General features: G+C 41.1%; 1 protein-coding gene across 2 annotated transcripts in view; it reads right to left on the bottom strand.

Moving 5' to 3' along the window:
- The window catches only part of LOC122790148 (adipocyte plasma membrane associated protein), an 893,349-nt gene that overhangs the window by 864,430 nt on the left and 11,366 nt on the right, over positions 1–17,553 (bottom strand). The window lies entirely within an intron of this gene.

Raw genomic sequence — 17,553 nt, 5'->3', positions numbered from 1 at the left:
CATATCTTAAGAAACTTGGAACTGGGGCTATACCCTGCCCCAAGAGCCCCACCTAAGAAGCCAGAACAGAGGACAGGTCTCCTGCCCATGCAACTCGAAGAGGCAAGGCTGGTTCCATAGGAAAAAAAATAAATAAAAATTCAATCGGAGCCGACTCTAACCACTCAGACCCAACAGCGAAGACACAGTCCCTGGACCTCATCAGTCCTGAAGGCACTGAAGGTGTCAGATCCATACCTGGCACCGAAGAAAAAAAGGTACTCGGTGCTGGGGTCAATGGAACCTGTGATGTTGGAGCTGACTGCTCTAAGGACTGCGAGGAGGTCAGAGGAGGAGAGTAAGAAGGGGTCATAGTAGAGAAACGCCCTGCATCAGAAGGGGAAGGGGGTTGAGAAGATAGGGGAAGATCTCTAGCTGTCAGAATCTGATCCATCAACCTAACATCATGTTCCAAGAAGCTCCTGGTGGAGTGAACAGAAAATGCAGAAGGGGACTTGGGCCTCTCCAGAAAGGGGCTAGGGAATTGCCCCAAAATGGGGTCAATGGATGGGGAACAGGTAGTCCTGGGCTGTATAAGAGAATCAATCTTCAACACCGTTTGCTGGGCCATAGCAGGTATCATCATCAACACAATGTCAGAACCATAGACAATGCAGAAGAGGTAGGAGCCATCTGTGTGGGTGTCATTCAGTGTCGGCATCAACGCGGCAGTACAGACAATCGGTGCTGATGTCAGAACCGTAGACAAAGCAGAAGTGGTAGGAGTTGTAGTCTGTGTCAAAGGGACCAGTAAGGTTGTCAGTGTGAAAGTTTCATTCCATTCTGTCAGGTTTGGAACCTTAGGTCTTGGTTCCACTCCATTCTGTCAGTTTTGGAACCCTAGGTCTCGGTTCCACTCCATTCTGTCAGTTTTGGGACCTTGGGTCTCTGTTCCGAAGAAGAATCTGCATGTTTGTGTTTCTTTACAGTCTGTGCCGAGGGATATGTCGGCACCAAGTGGGTAGATGTGGTACCAGAGGCGAATGTCTGGCCTTGGATAAGGCTTCTTCAGAAAGGGGCTTTAAGAAGCCCTTTGAGAATCAGTTTATTTTTACATTCTACCAGGGCTCTATCACAAACTCTGGTAGACTGTACAGTCAACACTTAAATGTGGTGCACCCAAACAAACACAGAAATCATGACAGTCAGAGTTTGGCATTTTCCTGCCGCACTCTTTACATTGTTTAAAATCTGAAGAACTTTTTGGTTTACTTGACATCGTCCCAAAAAAAAAAAAAAAAAAAAAAAAAAATAGGAAAGGAGAGAAGAGAAGATTTCTAACCACTGAAACATACCGGGGAAAAACTACCAGCAATGTGTAGATAGAGAGATTACCCAACGGTAAGGGGAGGGGGGAGAACTACAAAGGATGGCAGTGAGAATTACCAACACTGAAAGGACAAACACACTCTCTAATGGGCAAGACCAGAAAAAAGGTTTTAAGAGTTACATTTCAAGGAAAAAAGGAAATTTTACTTAGCTCAGAGAGGAATCGGCTGGTGTGTCTTAGCAGTAAGAGCAGCAAACAAGATCTGACGTAATGTAATGCAGTGAGGGGCATTATGGGTAGACCAGTGGCTCAAGAGATTTTTGGCTGGCACGAGCTATGTAATGGCCAGATCAGTTCAGGGGATTGCAGCCGTAACACAAGAGTCAAGAATGGATGAAGACCGACATCAGATAAATGTTTACATCATTATTTTACTCAGTGAGCTGAGAAGTTGTTTTCATTTTGGGTGATGTGCTGAACAGAGTACAATGAAAAATGTCAGACTGGCAGTAAAGGCACATGAACTAATACCACTGGGCCAGGTCTTTGAAAGGTTACATTTCTTTTACCCTTTAGAATTTCATTACAAAACGTTCAGGTGATAATAGTATTCAGCTATAAAACATACCCATACCTCTTGATCTCCTAGCTCCAAGTAATCTGGACAAAACCTAAAATAATGGGGGGGACAAATGCTAAAAATAGGAACAAAATTTAAATATCATTCTTATAAACTTAGAAAGTTGTTAGAATAACAGGGTTTGTGTTAGCATGCGTTTTCTGAAAGATATGACGCTTGAAACAAAAAATATATGCCATTATTTAGTGACTTCAATCCTCAGCAATTTGCCAAAAAACAAATTGGGAGGAACAGACCAAAACTATGGCACAAATATCTGGACATTCTGTGAAACTCTGGACAGTTGAGAGGTATGAATACATCCAAGACTGAAGTACATCTTTGAATCTGACGTTACAGCTTTAGCTGGTTGAAATTAGGTCACTGTAGTAACAGCATATTAGAAGTAAAATAAAAATATATTAAAACATATAGGATTTTCACTTATGTTACAATAAGAATTTATGACACACACTCTAGATATTAGCTTTATCCAGCCTTTTCTACAGAGAGGGATCAACAGTTCCCAGGTAACACACAATATATATATATATATATATATATATATATATATATATATATATATATAGATATATATATATATATATATATATATATATATAAATAAATAAATAAATAGAGAGAGTACCTCAGGGCTATGTGCTAAGCCCGCTACTGTTTACTATCTTGACCCAAAATAAGTTTGCGGATGACACTACAATTGTGGGCCTCGTCAGCAAAGCAGAAGAAAAAGCTTACAGCGAAGAAGTGAGTTTGCTGATTGGCTCTTGTGCCAGGTATAATCTTTACCTCAATAATCAGCAAAACCAAAGAGATCATGGTCAACCAATACCAGTTACATAGTAAAGAAGGCCCACGAACACCTGCACTTCCTGGGGAGACTGAGGAAAGCAAGCTTACCTTCCTCTATCCTCTCCAACTTCTACATGGGTACTATAGAAAGTATCCTAACATGCAACTTCACAGTGTGGTACTGAAGCTGTTCTATCTGCAGATCAAAAAGCCCCACAAGATAACAGGATCCACACTTCCGGAGATAAAGGAGCTATATATGACACGCTGTTACAACAGAACAACAAAAACAAGTGATCCTACTCACCCTGCTTTTGAACTATTCACATGCCATTTTACACTGTTTATTGCACTTTAAGTTACTAATTGTTGCAAATTGTTTCTGTAGGCTACACACTAAAGTGCGCTAGCCGATTTACAGCATTTACTGTCTGTTTTTTTTCCTTGTCTCTGTAAAAAAAAAAAAAAAAAAAAAAATCTCTTGTTTTCCCGCCTTACTGAACTAGAGTAGTCCAGTTTCAGAGTTGCTGATCCCTGGGCTTTGTTTTTAGTTCCTGTTACTATCCATTGCCTTATTAGGGAGGAGGGAAGTTTCTTTGCTTACCAGTGGGAGTGGGAAGCACTGAGCGGCCTTTCTGTCCGATTTGGTGAAGTTTCAGCCAGAAACTAGTAGTCCATTGGTCGTTTTGGGCCAATTCCTAGCTCCTTTCAGCCCCCTGCTATAAAACACGCTAAACACGCGTTTTCCAGCTTGTACCAACTCAGCACAGATCCTCATGGTGGCCTGCAGAGTGATCCAAGCATCAGAGAGCTAAAAAAGAGTGACTTTCTACCAGATATAAGTATTTTTTGTGGCTTTCCCACAGTTATTAAGCTAGCGACTGCATTTCGCCTGTTTTACTGCTACTTTAAGTGATTTCTGCATTTTACACTGTTTATTGCACTTTAAGTTACTAATTGTTGCAAATTGTTTCTGTAGGCTACACACTAAAGTGTGCTAGCCGATTTACAGCATTTATAGCATTTACTGTCTGTTTTTTTCCTTGTCTCTGTAATAAAACAAAAAAAATCTCTTGTTTTCCCACCTTACTGAACTAGAGTAGTCCAGTTTCAGAGTTGCTGATCCCTGGGCTTTGTTTTTAGTTCCTGTTACTGATCCATTGCCTTATTAGGAAGGAGGGAAGTTTCTTTGCTTACCAGTGGGAGTGGGAAGCACTGAGCTGCCTTTTGTCTGATTTGGTGAAGTTTCAGCCAGAAACTAGTAGTCCATTGGTCGCTTTGGGCCAATTCCTAGCTCCCTTCAGCCCCTGCTATAAAACACGCTAAACGCTGTAAGCTGATTTAGTGAGTTACCACTGTTGCACACAAGAGCAGCAGCGGTTAAACAAGGTTAAACTATTTGGGCCATCTAAATTCCACTCTTCCAATTTTCCCTTAAAACTACCTTCCTCGAGCTGTACTGCTGATCTAACCAGCATATCCTATAACTGAAAAGTTCATCTCTACTTGATTCCCAAGTAGACTATTCTCTATCTGTAAAGCCTAGCACTTACTCCTACAGTACTTGCACCTTGATAAAGCACTCTTATTATAGATAGTACCCCACCAGCCTAAAACCCACTTCCCGGAGTACTTTGAAAGTCTCTTTATCTACTACTTCTAGTATGTCGAGGGATCAGTTGCTAGTGTCCTCTCCAGCTCAACTGGTGAACCTGGGAATATTGAGGCAATGTTACAACTGCCTCATGTACACAGACAATCCTCTCCTTCTCCCACAAAACACAAATACATGCGAGAGATGCAACTATACGGCCAAACTGGAGGCTGAGCTCTCTCAACATAGGACTGGCAAGACCAGACAGGAGGAGAAGGTAACCACACACAATACATACCCAGTCACACATGGTACCATCACAACTTCAAATCATACACATACTCACAGGCTCTGATCAAAAATTTACCAAAACAGCAGAGGCCACCAAAGCAGACACCCAAACAACTACCACCTCACGACCCAACACATGCAACACATAGACCACACAGTCAGAGTGTCAAACAGTCACAGCCCTTAAGGCCAAACAAAATGCCAGACACACTTGTCATTGGTGATTCCATAGTCAGACACACTGACGTCCCGCTCTCCAGACTGAGTAAAGAGAAGGTCACAGTAAGCTGCCTGTCGGGAGCTAGAATCTGCCACACAACGCAAGCACTCAGGTCTCTCAACAGCAGGTACAAGTATGACTCAGTCATTGTCCACGCTGGTGTCAACGACCTGAGACGTACCTCCTTGGACTACATGAAAAGGGACATCGAGGAGCTCTCTGATTATGTAGCCCAGGCAGGTATGACCCTGACCTTGAGCAGTATCCTACCTTCACCTAGAATGATGCCACAATACAGTGATAAGATGATCAGCTTTAATAATTGGCTTAAATTCTGGTGTCATTCAAAGGGATCCAATGTCTGTCTGCCTGGGATGACATGCTGGACAAGCCACGCTGCTTCAAGGGACGGCTTGCACCCGTCACCCTGGGCTTCTGGATATTGGCAAAGGCTCTTGCCACCCCATAGTGCCTTTTAGGCAAGGCTCAAATTCTAAACCTACCACCCTAGAACACCAAAAGGAAAAAAAACTAAGGGTAATGCTGCTCAATGCCAGAAGTCTCAATCTCAAGATGCACGACTCGAGGCCCTTCTCAATATGGAGAACATCGATGTCTGTGCTGTGACAGAAACCTGGTTCAAGGCTCCTGAGAGCACCCCAGCACTAACAGGTTTCACCTCATATCATGCGTTCTGGCCCCAAAATCCGGACAACACCAAGAAAGGAGGGGGGGTGTCCATATTCATAAAGGACACCCACACCTCAAGGTTGGTGGCAACGCACGATGCATCGGAGACCATCCAGGTGCAATTAACCATAGGCAAGACTGCTCTGCAATTTGTAGCATGTTACAGGCCACCCTCTCAAACTCAGGAACCTCACATGGCCTTCCTGAAAACATTGGAGGGGATAAATGTATCTCCAAACACCATCATACTAGGTGACTTCAACTACCCTAATATAGACTGGGAACACTACTCAAGCCCGAACACTCTAACCCAAAGATTCCTGGAGTTCATAAACTCAAATGCCATGGAACAACTAGTCACCATCCCCACAAGAGGAGAAAACATACTTGATCTCATCATCATGAACATGGGATCAAAATGTTCAACACCGGAAGTATACCCCTCACTGGTGAGATCAGATCATAAACTAATCTCGCTGGAGGTACTCATCCCGCCCCCACCTGAAACAAAAAAGACCACAGTGAAAAACTTCTCAAAAGCCGATTTCACACTTCTAAAAACTAGTGTGGTCTCCTTTAAGGCCCCTGAGCCAGTGGTAAACATTACTCAAACCGTTGAATCACTTACAAATGCCTTCTACCAGCACCTACAGGACTGCATGGATCAGGCAATCCCAAACAAAACTAAGACTCTCTGTACCAAAGGCAAGCGTCCAGTCTGGTGGACCCCAGCCATAAACAAGCTCTACAACAAAAGGAGGAAGCTACTACAAGATAGAGCAAAATCCTTGAAAGGTAAGACACATTTGATCATTATAAGTAAAAAACTAAGAGCTCTCATAAAATCATCCAAGGCAAATTTTGAGAGAAAAATCGCCAAGGACTCTAAAGAGAATCATAAGGCCTTCTTTAGCTATGTTAGAAACCTAGGAGGAAACTCCCAGATATGCTCAGAATTAGTTCAAAATGATGTGAAAATTACTGAACCTACACACATTGCCAACATACTGGCTGACCGGTTCAGTGCAAACTTCTCCCCCCCAAAAGGAGAGATATCTATTCCAGAGGATTGTAGCCCCCCAAACATCTCCAACGCCCAGGTGAGAACTGCCCTCACTAAGGCAAAAAACACAGCATCCATGGGACCGGATGGTGTCCCCGGCTGTGTGCTTCATGAACTCAACGAGGAATTAAACCCACAGTTAGGACAGCTGTTTAATCTTAGCCTCACCTCAGGATACGTACCCAAGGAGTGGCGACGGCGACTGTGGTCCCACTTCATAAGGCGGTGCCTCCACAGACCCTGGAAATTACCGCCCCATTAGCTTGACAAGCCTTATCTGCAAAGCCATGGAGAGGATCATAATGGAACTCATAAATAAAGACATAGGGAACTTGCAGACTTTGGATCCAACCCAGTTTGGCTTTGTCAAAGGCGGATCCTGCCTCTTAAACTTGGTTGACTTTTTCGAGACAGTCACCAAGGCCATTGATGAGGGAAAGGCAGTCCATACAGCCTACCTCGACCTGGCAAAGGCCTTCGACACAATACCCCACTCAGGTATCATCGAAAAACTCAATCAGCTTGAATGTAAACCCATACATCACAAGATGGGTTGCAAACTGGCTAAGTGACAGAACCCACAGGGTCAGAGTTGCTGGAGCCATGTCAGACTCAAAGCCTGTCACAAGTGGTGTCCCACAGGGCTCAGTCCTGGGTCCACTCTTGTTCGGCATCTACTTTTCTGAAGTACAAGCAAACACAGGAGGGTTATGGCTGACAAAGTTTGCAGATGACTGCAAACTGGGCTGCATAGTTGAAAACACATCTGACACAGATATCCTCCAGAAGGGCCTCACAGAAACGGATAACTGGTGCCAGAGCCATGGCCTCAAGTTAAACGCCAACAAATGCTTAGTCATACCCTTCGGGATAAACAAGGTTACCCCTAGCTTCCATATAGGTGGCAATCCACTGAGCACAGAAATAGTCATCTCAGATCTGGGGACCGAGGTTGACAGTTGCCTTTCGTTTGACACTCATGTTGCTAAAGTAGTTAGGAAAACCTTCTAGATCACCCACCTGATCATGAAGGGATTCACATCTAGATCAAGGGAGGTCATCGTCCCCCTGTACTCATCACTCATTAGACCTATGATTGAGTACAATGCCCGTTCGAATGTATCTGACCAGACACCTGCTGCAGCTTGAAAGGCCCCAAAAGTTCCTCACCAAAAGGATAAAGGGTCTCAAAAATATGTCTTATGCTGCCCGACTGAAAGAACTCCAACTCTATTCAGTCTCATACCGCTTGCTCAGAGGTGACCTGTGCCTGACATATAAGGCCATGTCAAACCCAGATTTGATGAATATGCTTCACCTCAAAAATCTAGATCCCTCAGAACCACAAGGGCGGAGACTTAAACCTTGACACGGTTATAAATAGAACGTGCTGGAGGGACAGATTCATCACCCAGAGACTCCCTATGCTGTGGAACAAAATCCCGGTACATGTGAGGCAGAGCACCTCTCTGGCCTTGTTCAAGAGGAATCTTGACCAATGGATGGGAGATTGCAGATATACCCCAGGGATTACTTCAGTGTCACTGCTTGACAGAGGCACAGCAAAATGATAGGCATAGTTTTTATTCAAACTAAAGGGGTGGCGAAAGCCACATAACTATGGGCTAGGCTTATAAATGCCCTTGGGCAGATAGCCTAGTATGAACCTATGAACCTATGAACCTATAAGATACTGCAGCATACTCTGCAAAACGACCAGGTTCAAGTCTTGTGTTAACCAAATAATAGTGCAATCACAATAAGACATAACAACCAACTTACCAGTTTACAAAGAAGATTATGTACAATACAAACCGCTAGATATTCTCATGATATAGAGAACATGAGAATTATATTGTGTAATAAGTAACCCATCCGCTGCCACAGGGGTGTATAGAATAATTACAGTAATAAGTAAACTGTCTATATAAAACTGTCAAAGAAAATGGTAGATCTGATACATGTGTAATTGTACATATATGTCTCTAAGTATGTGTAATTGTATGTACGTATTTGTCTCTTCTAAGCATGTGTAATTGTATGTACGTATTTGTCTTCGCAATTCAAGTATGATTCATGTAATTTCATTTAGACTTCACTTGCCGTGTCTAAATGACAAAGTTTACTTTGACAGTACCATATTTCAATTTGCTACTACAAGACTCAAACATTAATTCATCAAGCCATATCATTTTTATTTCACAGTGATCCTGTAATAACCCAGTGCTTTCACATGCAGCGTGCCTCCTCACCTCTAACTGTTGATTATGAAGAAAATAAAAGAAACAATGACCACAGTGAGCCATTTCAAACTCTTGCTTTTGGACATGTATAGGCACCCCAGACATGTATATGCACCCCTCTTAAACTAACCAGATCAAGGATTACATAAATATCATGCAAAACTATTACAGTTCACTTTTACACACCGTCCATTCTCCCTCAGACACACAAACAAGCAAGCACATAGGCACACCACAGTAATATATTTTCACTTTCTTCTACTGGGCATCACACCTCAACTGCTATATAAAAATTAAATAAAGAAATACATACAAGTGTATAATGCTGTGGGCAGTGTGCACAGTTATGACTACCCATAGATCTATGTGGTTTGCTGCTAGACAAAGTAAAAAATGTAGTTCAACTTGGAGCTTTCAGACATTATGCACCCCCTACTTAGAACCACACCACAGAAATAGATCACTTTACTGTGATTATCCTAACTGTCCTTTGTTTTTAACTACCAGCTGCCATGACCTAAAGTGATCACCGAAAGTGGTAAAAAAATAGCCACAGCAATATATTTCAAGTTGTAGCTGTTTAGCTGAAGTTGATGCATCAGGGGATTCCACTCCATGTTAACCACAACAGTAAACAAAATTAAAAGAAAAAAAGTCTACTCTGTTGCGTGTAGTGTCTAATTACCACCACAGTTCCATCTGGTTTTCTGACAGAAAAAAAATAAAATAAAAGACATACCTGGAGAAAAAACATCCCTGTAAATCTTCCAGTAGTCTCTAGCCATATGACTACAGATTGATGAGAATGCATGCAAGGTTCAGCAAACTATGTCCTGTTAACTATGTTCATGAGGTAGAAGTAAGAAATCATACTAACAAATAAACACACACACTGCCACGGTCTCACTTCCAGGTTAACTTTCTTATTAATTTTAATGAGAAGCGGTGACAATCATTTGGTTAGTACAGCTACTTTAATAGCTAAATAATTGTCTGACAAATGTGATCTGAAACAGCGAAACAGTTTTTTTCTTATTTACATCAAAATTAATTTTAGAATTCTTCAAACTGGAAAAATCAAGAATTAATTCGTACAGGAGCTGTGGAGAACAGCTCTACACTAAAGATGGCAATCCTTGTCAGCCAAATGCAAAATAAAACAATAGACTTTCCAAATAATTTTTAAAACCTTGATCAAAGAAAGCTTACAAAAAAAATCCTGAAAAATCCAGGAGCCATGGCTTTTTGATTAGAAACCAAGAGTAAGAGATTTAAAATGATACATCTAGAATTTCATCATCAGTTTGCAATGGTGAGACTACAGATAAAGAAATAAATCTGAAAATATTTAAAATATCAGATGTGCTAGTGCAATCATTCAATTGTGCAAATGGTCTTGCAAACTTGATGAATAAAAAAGTGTTTGGATTGTCTGTTCTAATAATTTTGGACAAACAGGCAGAGGGAGACTGGAATAATGTAGAATATTTTGCGAGATAATCAGGAATAAGACAAGGCAAATGAGAATTTAAATTAAGATTCAAGAAATTTTGCAAATAGATCTCTCCCTGTCTTGCCCGAGTAAAATTTTCTAAAATTAGTAATTTGTTCCATAATTCAGTTTCTACATCAGTTCTGAACTTAATAAAAAACATAAGAAGCAAGCCCCTGATCTCTGCTTTAAATGAAGCACTTGCGTGCTCTGGTTAAATCATCCAAGTCACCAAGTTCCAATGATCATTAATAAAGTTAATATCTTTAGGATCTTGCAAAATGTAAGAGTTCAGTCTCAATTTATGCATATTAAAAAAAATTAGAATAGAATTACATGGCCAATTTAACAGCAGAATGATCAAAAAAGTATCTAGTGTCCACTGCGATACCATTAACCATGTAAGCAAGTGACCGACAAAATGAAAATCAACACAAAACCTTGCACATAGGGCAAAGGGCAAAAATGCAAACTCTGTTTATGATGATGTAATGTAGATCAATCAAGTCATGCACTTAAGTTTCAGAATGATATGAAAGTGAACTACCTTTTCTATCAAGTGTAGTGTAAATGACAACATTCTTGTCTCCAACAATGAACATGCAATAATTCTGAAAAATGTATCATTAATGTAAATTAAGTTAGTTAATCATAAAATGTATAAGAGGTGTCTCATGATTAGAATCTTAAAAAATAAACAGTAAAGATTGCAATCCCGTCCAAACACAAATAATCAGTGTTATGTATAAAGGTTTCTTTGACTAATACGGCAACACCTGCGCCACTCCTTGAAGTCACAACAAAACTACTATGCTTACTTAATCTTATATCAATGCTTTTCCACTGAATCTTCAGCATGTTATGTTTCTTGAATAACCAGCACCCCTGATGGATTACTGTAAAACAGAAGGGAAAAAACTGCTTTCCTTTCGGCAAGTTCTGTATCCCTTTAAGTTTCTAAATGCATGCTCAAAACACCCCTTACTTGCAAAGTTTAATTGGGCCATATAAGAGAATAAAGATTTAAAAGCTGCAATAATTCAAAGTGTGGACCCTGGTGAGAGCCGCCCTTATGTCTGCACCAAAAATCTTCTGTACAATGTGAAAATTGTTTAAACAATAACCAAAGTACGCACACTCTTTCTAAAGTAGATTTAGTTACAAGTACCTAAAGAAAACAGCAAAATCTACCACAGCAACCAGGGATCCTTTCCCAGTCAAATCTGAACAGTCACTCAGGGAAGAATCCAAACAAATATAAAATTTCAAAGTCTAAAACGAATAGTAATAACGTGTTATACTAGTGAAAACATAGAACATGAATATCCTTCAAATACTACTCAAATTTGACATTACAGAAGCCTCGATTCCTCTTTAAAAATAACTCAAGAACTCAAATAAAACAACATTCTCCAATTACATAAAACAAACACCATACATCTTAAACATTGTACACAAAACAAACAAAAAAAATGTGGGCTGATGGAGAGTACATCACTAAAAAAATAATTGGCAATGCAATACATTAAACTAAAATGCAAAAAATGATAAAAAGGAAAAAGAAATCCCATATGGGTTACTTGTTTAATATCACTATGCAGCACAAAAGTTACATAACTAGAAAGCAATAAATTGACGTAAACTGGTCTTACAAATATTAGCCAAATAAAAATATTCATCCCTGCTCCATGCCTATTGAAAGTACAGCCCACAAATTCCCAGAGTGCATTTTAAGTCTCTGATATATATGGCTCTGTACTGGGTATGGGCTACTTGATAAGGCATGCTTACAATCTACACTTGCTTTACTGACCATAGCTGTGTGCCTCTTGCACATGGGACTGCAATAAAAAACAGTAATTATTAATGGCAAAGATGCTTCAGTCATTATCATAACACGGTAATGATGAAATACGGTGCTGTCTCAGAGGAGGGATTTTCTTGCAGTACAAGAGGTCTGTGATGGGGGAACATTCTAATAGCTATTGTGTTGAAAAAGCAGCACTACCAAAGCAATAACTTTTCATTTTAAAATGCTACACAATAAATATCAGTAGGGAATTCCATCTACTATCACGCATAGTCATACATAAATGGCAGTTATCCAACTGGAATACTGTCGTCTCCTGTTAACACCAAAACTACCAAGCTATGCCAAACCACTTTAAAAAAGCACTCAGCTTTGTATCTCCTGGTCTTCTACATAACCACCACTGAATACGGTGCTGCAATACGATATGGCTGCCAATTAGTCAATGTGCTACCTGCCTTCTAGACACCAATGGCCACAATCTCCTTGTTTCTAAGCAATGCCCCTCCATAGAGAGGACACAAACATTAACCCACAATACATTCCCATGCCAATAATGCTATATAGTTTCTGTATGTGCAAGCTGAGAAACAGTTTATTTCATACTAGCCTCCTCCACTTGAAACCACCTTCCAATTCATACAGGAGACAACACTGACCTCAAATCTTTTTAAAATGCCTACTGCACTCATCTTTCCAAACTGTCATTACGTAACCATTTCCAATCTTCATTATTACTCAGCTAACTCTGAATGCGCAATTCTCTGCTACATCTTTTCACAGTAAAATAATTCAAGAAAATCCACAGGACCACCAAGGCAGATATGGTATAAATCCAGAACTTTAATAAACGGTTAACGCTTTCATGCCCTCCTGAGCACTTCTTCAGACCATACAAGTGCAATAAAACAATACCTTTTAAATATATGCCTCAATCTAAAAACACCTATCACATGATATCAATTAAAATCACTTAATCTCCGCCCCTTCAAAAAAGGTTTTAAAGGGATTGGACCATTAAGACCTGGAGGTGCATCACTATGTAGTTTTAGGATACAACTTGTTTCTTTTTGTTCAAAGATATTATTAGAATCACCTAATCTCATATTAGTTACTATTTGTTCTAATACTTTAAATTTGAAAGTGTGTGGGTAGTCTGCGTTCGTTACATGGGTGGCCAAGGCATTCCTGGATTCAAACTTCCTAATAGCTAATAAGTGCTCATGTATCCCGTCTCTCAACTGCATCTTGGTCTTCCCTGCATAGAAACTATTGCATGACTGGCAAATAACTAAATAGACCACAAAAGTACAAGAGAATGAGTGGCTGGATGTATGAAAGTAGATTGCATATCTATATACATGCAAAAATTGCAATTCCCACACATTGAAGTGGAGCCAGTACCATCTGGTATATGTGTATCTAATGTATCATAGCATAATAAATTATTATTGGCTTGCAATTTTTGCATGTATATAGAAACGCAATCTACTTTCATGCATCCAGTCAATCATTTGGAATATTCTATTCGTTTTAATTCTAACTGCCATAGTACTTTTGTGGTCTATCTGGCTATTTGCCAAATCATGGAATAGTTTCTATGTAGAGAAGACCAAGAGGCAGTTGAGAGACAGGATACATGATCACTTATTAGCTATTAGGAAGTTTGATTCCAGGAATGCCTTGGCCACCCATGTAATGAACACAGACTACACACACACTTTTAAAATTTAAAGTATTAGAACAAATAGTAACTAATATGAGATTAGGTGATTCTAATAATATCCTTGAACAAAAAGAAACAAGTTGGATCATAAAGCTACATAGTGATGCACCTCCAGGGCTAAATGGTCCAGTCCCTTTAAAACCTTTTTTGAAGGGGCGGAGATAAAGTGATTTTAATTGATGTTATCATGTGATAGGTGTTTTTAGATTGAGACATATATTTAAAAAGTATTGTTTTATTGCACTTGTATGGTCTGAAGGAGTGCTCAGGAGGGCATGAAAGGGTTAACCGTTTATTAAAGTTCTGGTCCTGTGGATTTTCTTGAATTATTTTACATTTCTACTGTTGACTTCCACTGGTAACTACTACTTCCACGGCGGCATTATTTGTTTTTATTTTATCTTTTCACAGTACTAAAATGCTTTGCCTTCAACATACAAAATCATCTGCTAGCCATAACCCCACTTCAAGTTCCAGTAAATAATCACAGCACTCTAGTCCTTCACACTGCAGTGGTGGTGCTGCAGTAGCGTTGTCGCCTCACAATAAGACGTTGTCCTGTTCGATTCTCAGCTAGAGAGTCTTCTGTGTGGAGACATGCGTGAATGGGCGTACCTTCATTGAAGGTTGTGAGTCAGGGCCGGCAACTCGGCACGTAAAAATCTACTGCCAATCATTAGCGGACAGGAGTTCCGCTGTGGTGACCCCTAACAGGGAAAAGCCGAAAGAAACAACAACTCTAGTCCTTCACAACTTCAGTTATATACCTGCTATTTTTAGTCAACACTACACCATACACAGTTTCCTTGCACAACTAAAACCTACCTAATTGCACTAATTCAGCCATACTGCACATCCACCCTAACACCACTTCTCAGAATGCACAATGGCCCACATGTATAGCCTTCTCTTTACTCAATCCAACCTTCATCTCAGCTTCAGTACATACTTCCATCTATGCTATGATATACCTTATATACACAACTTCTGCCATCAATGTTCTTCTGCAGCATGTACAACTCACTAGAAAATGTGGTTAGGTTCATAGGCAAGTATTAGGCTACCTGCCCAAGGGCATTTATAAGCCTAGCCAGAGTGTGCTGGCTTTCGCTACCCCCTTAGATTAGTTCCCTGTGACTCTGACCAGCAGAGCCATTAGTTCCCTGCGCCTCAGGGCATTTATAAGCCTAGCCAGAGTGTGTTGGCTTTCGCCACCCCCTTAGATTAGTTCCCTGTGACTCTGACCAGCAGAGCCATTAGTTCCCTGCGCCTCTGTCCAGCAGAGCCACTGCAGTGATTCCCGGGGTAAATTTTTTGTTTCCCATCCACCCATCAAGGTTTCTCTTGAAGAGTGCTAGTGAGGGGCTCTGCCTGATGTATACTGGAATTTTGTTCCAAAGCATGGGGAGTCTCTGGGACAGGAATCTATCCCTCCAGTAAGTCCTATTTAATGCTGTGGTAAGGTTTATATCCCTAGAGTGTGTGGCACTCAGGGATTGGGTTTTTTTTAGGTGGAGCATATCCATCAATTCTGGGTTGGACATGGCCTTGTATGTCAGGCAGAGGTCACCTCTGAGTAAGCGGTATGCAACAGAGTACAGCTGGAGTTTCTTTAGTCGGGCTGCATAGGTCATCTGTTTGAGACCAATAATCCTCTAGGTGAGGTACTTATGTGGTCTTTCCAGCTGTTGCAGGTGTCTTGTAAGGTACATCCCAAATGGGGCATTGTATTTTATAATGGGTCTAATAAGTGATGAGTAGAGAGGCACAATAACCTCCTTTGATCTGGATGCGAACCCTTTTGAGATTAGGTGGGCCACATAGGATTTTCTAACCACTTTGGCAATATGATTATCAAAGGAGAGATTACTATCTACTTGGGTCCCCAGATCTCTTATTACTTTTTCTGTATTTAGGGGACTACCACCTATGTGGTAGTTCGCGGGTATTTTGTTTTTTCCAAAGTGGATGACTATGCATTTTTTGGCATTCAGCTTGAGGCCATGATTTTGACACCAGGTATCCGTCTCAGTTAGACCCTTCTGAAGGATGTCTATATCAGCCGGAGAATCAATTATGGCCCCTAGTTTGCAGTCGTCTGCGAACTTGGTCAGCCAAAGTCCTCCTGCGCTTGGCTGTACCTCTGAGAAGTATATACCGAACAGGAGGGGTCCTAGGATTGAGCCCTGGGGGGTGCCACTTGTAACTGGTTTAGAGTCGGACCTAGAGTCCGCAACTCTCACCGTGTGGGTTTTGTCCATGAGACAATTTGCAACCCATCACGTGATATAGGGGTTAATACTCAGGTTGGTGAGCTTGTCTATAATACCAGAGTGGGGAATGGTGTTGAAAGCCTTTCATAGTTCATAGTTCATAGGTTAGTACTAAGCTAACTGCTCTTGCGAGCCATTTTAAGCCTAGCCAATTATCCCTTGTGAGACTCAAACCCTGCACTTTGTGCTTGTAAGGCAAAGACCTTAGCCATTAGGCCACCCTCCCAACCGAGGTTCAGATAGGCTGTGTGGACCTCCCCTCATCTAATGCCACAATAGCAGAGTCGTATTTGTACTTGTTCTGGAGTGACCTCAATGCTTGTGTTATGTGGCGGATCCTGGCGCCCGACAGGCAGCTAACTGTAACCTTCTCCTTGTCCAGCCTAGTTAGTGGGACATCAGTGTGCCTGACTATAGAATCACCTATCACTAGTGTGTTGGGTATGTTATTTTGCCTTAAGGGCTGTGAATGCGTGACACACGGATTATGTGAAGTATGTGTTTCATGGTTGGGGATGGGTTGTGGAGGTTGCTTGGATGTCTGCTTTGGAGGACTCTGTTGCTTTTGCATATTTTTAATTTAGAGCCTCCAAGTATGTTTTCGTGTATTTGTGTGTGTTATTTGCCTGTGTTGGTTTGTTAGGTCTATGCGAGACTGGTGGTGTGCTGCAAGTATTACCATTCTCCTCTTGACTGTCAGTTCCAGTCTTTTTTTGAGAGAGCTTTGCCTCCCGTCTGGCTGTATAATTGCATCTCTCACATATATTAGTGTTTGGTAGTAGGAGGAGAGGGTTGTCTGTGTACATGAGGTAGCTGTAACATTGCCTCAAAATGCCCAGATTCACCAGTTGGATTGGAGAATACAACTGCCTTTTGGACATGCCTGAAGAGGTAGAGTGATCTGGTTTCCTGATTGACTGGTGGGGACAATTAGAGAGAGCCTTGTCCTTCTGGACAATATAAGGGGGGCTAGTGCTAGGGGTAGTTAGTGCTTGTTATGGGTTTTAAGCAAGTGCTGGGCTGTAAAATGAATGGTTTGAGTGCTAGAGTTGAAGGTTTTCTAGTTCCAAGGGAAAAACTGAAGAGCAGACTTTGTGGGGCCAGGAATAGTTTAACCCTAGCTAACTGGCACTGCACGGCTCGCTAAACCGCGCAAATGCAGTTTTTATATCAGAAAGATTAAAGAAATAGAAATTAGCCCAAAACGGCCAAAAAAACTACATGTTCTGGACAGAAACCACTCCTCCAAGGACAGGTAGGCTGTTCAGAGCTCCCCACTCTCACTGGTGAACAAAGAAACTTCCTTTTTGCCCAAGTAAGGTATGGCCGACAAAGAAGCTTAACAGTCCAGGTATCGGAAACTGGACTTTTCTAGCTTAGTAAGGTGGGAAAATAGCAAGATTTTTTTTG

Source organism: Protopterus annectens, chromosome 1.part2 (genome assembly GCF_019279795.1).
Source record: "Protopterus annectens isolate FY-2018-M chromosome 1.part2, PAN1.0, whole genome shotgun sequence".
In the NCBI taxonomy this organism is placed as follows: domain Eukaryota; kingdom Metazoa; phylum Chordata; order Ceratodontiformes; family Protopteridae; genus Protopterus; species Protopterus annectens.
This window is presented reverse-complemented; position numbering and strand designations above follow the sequence as displayed.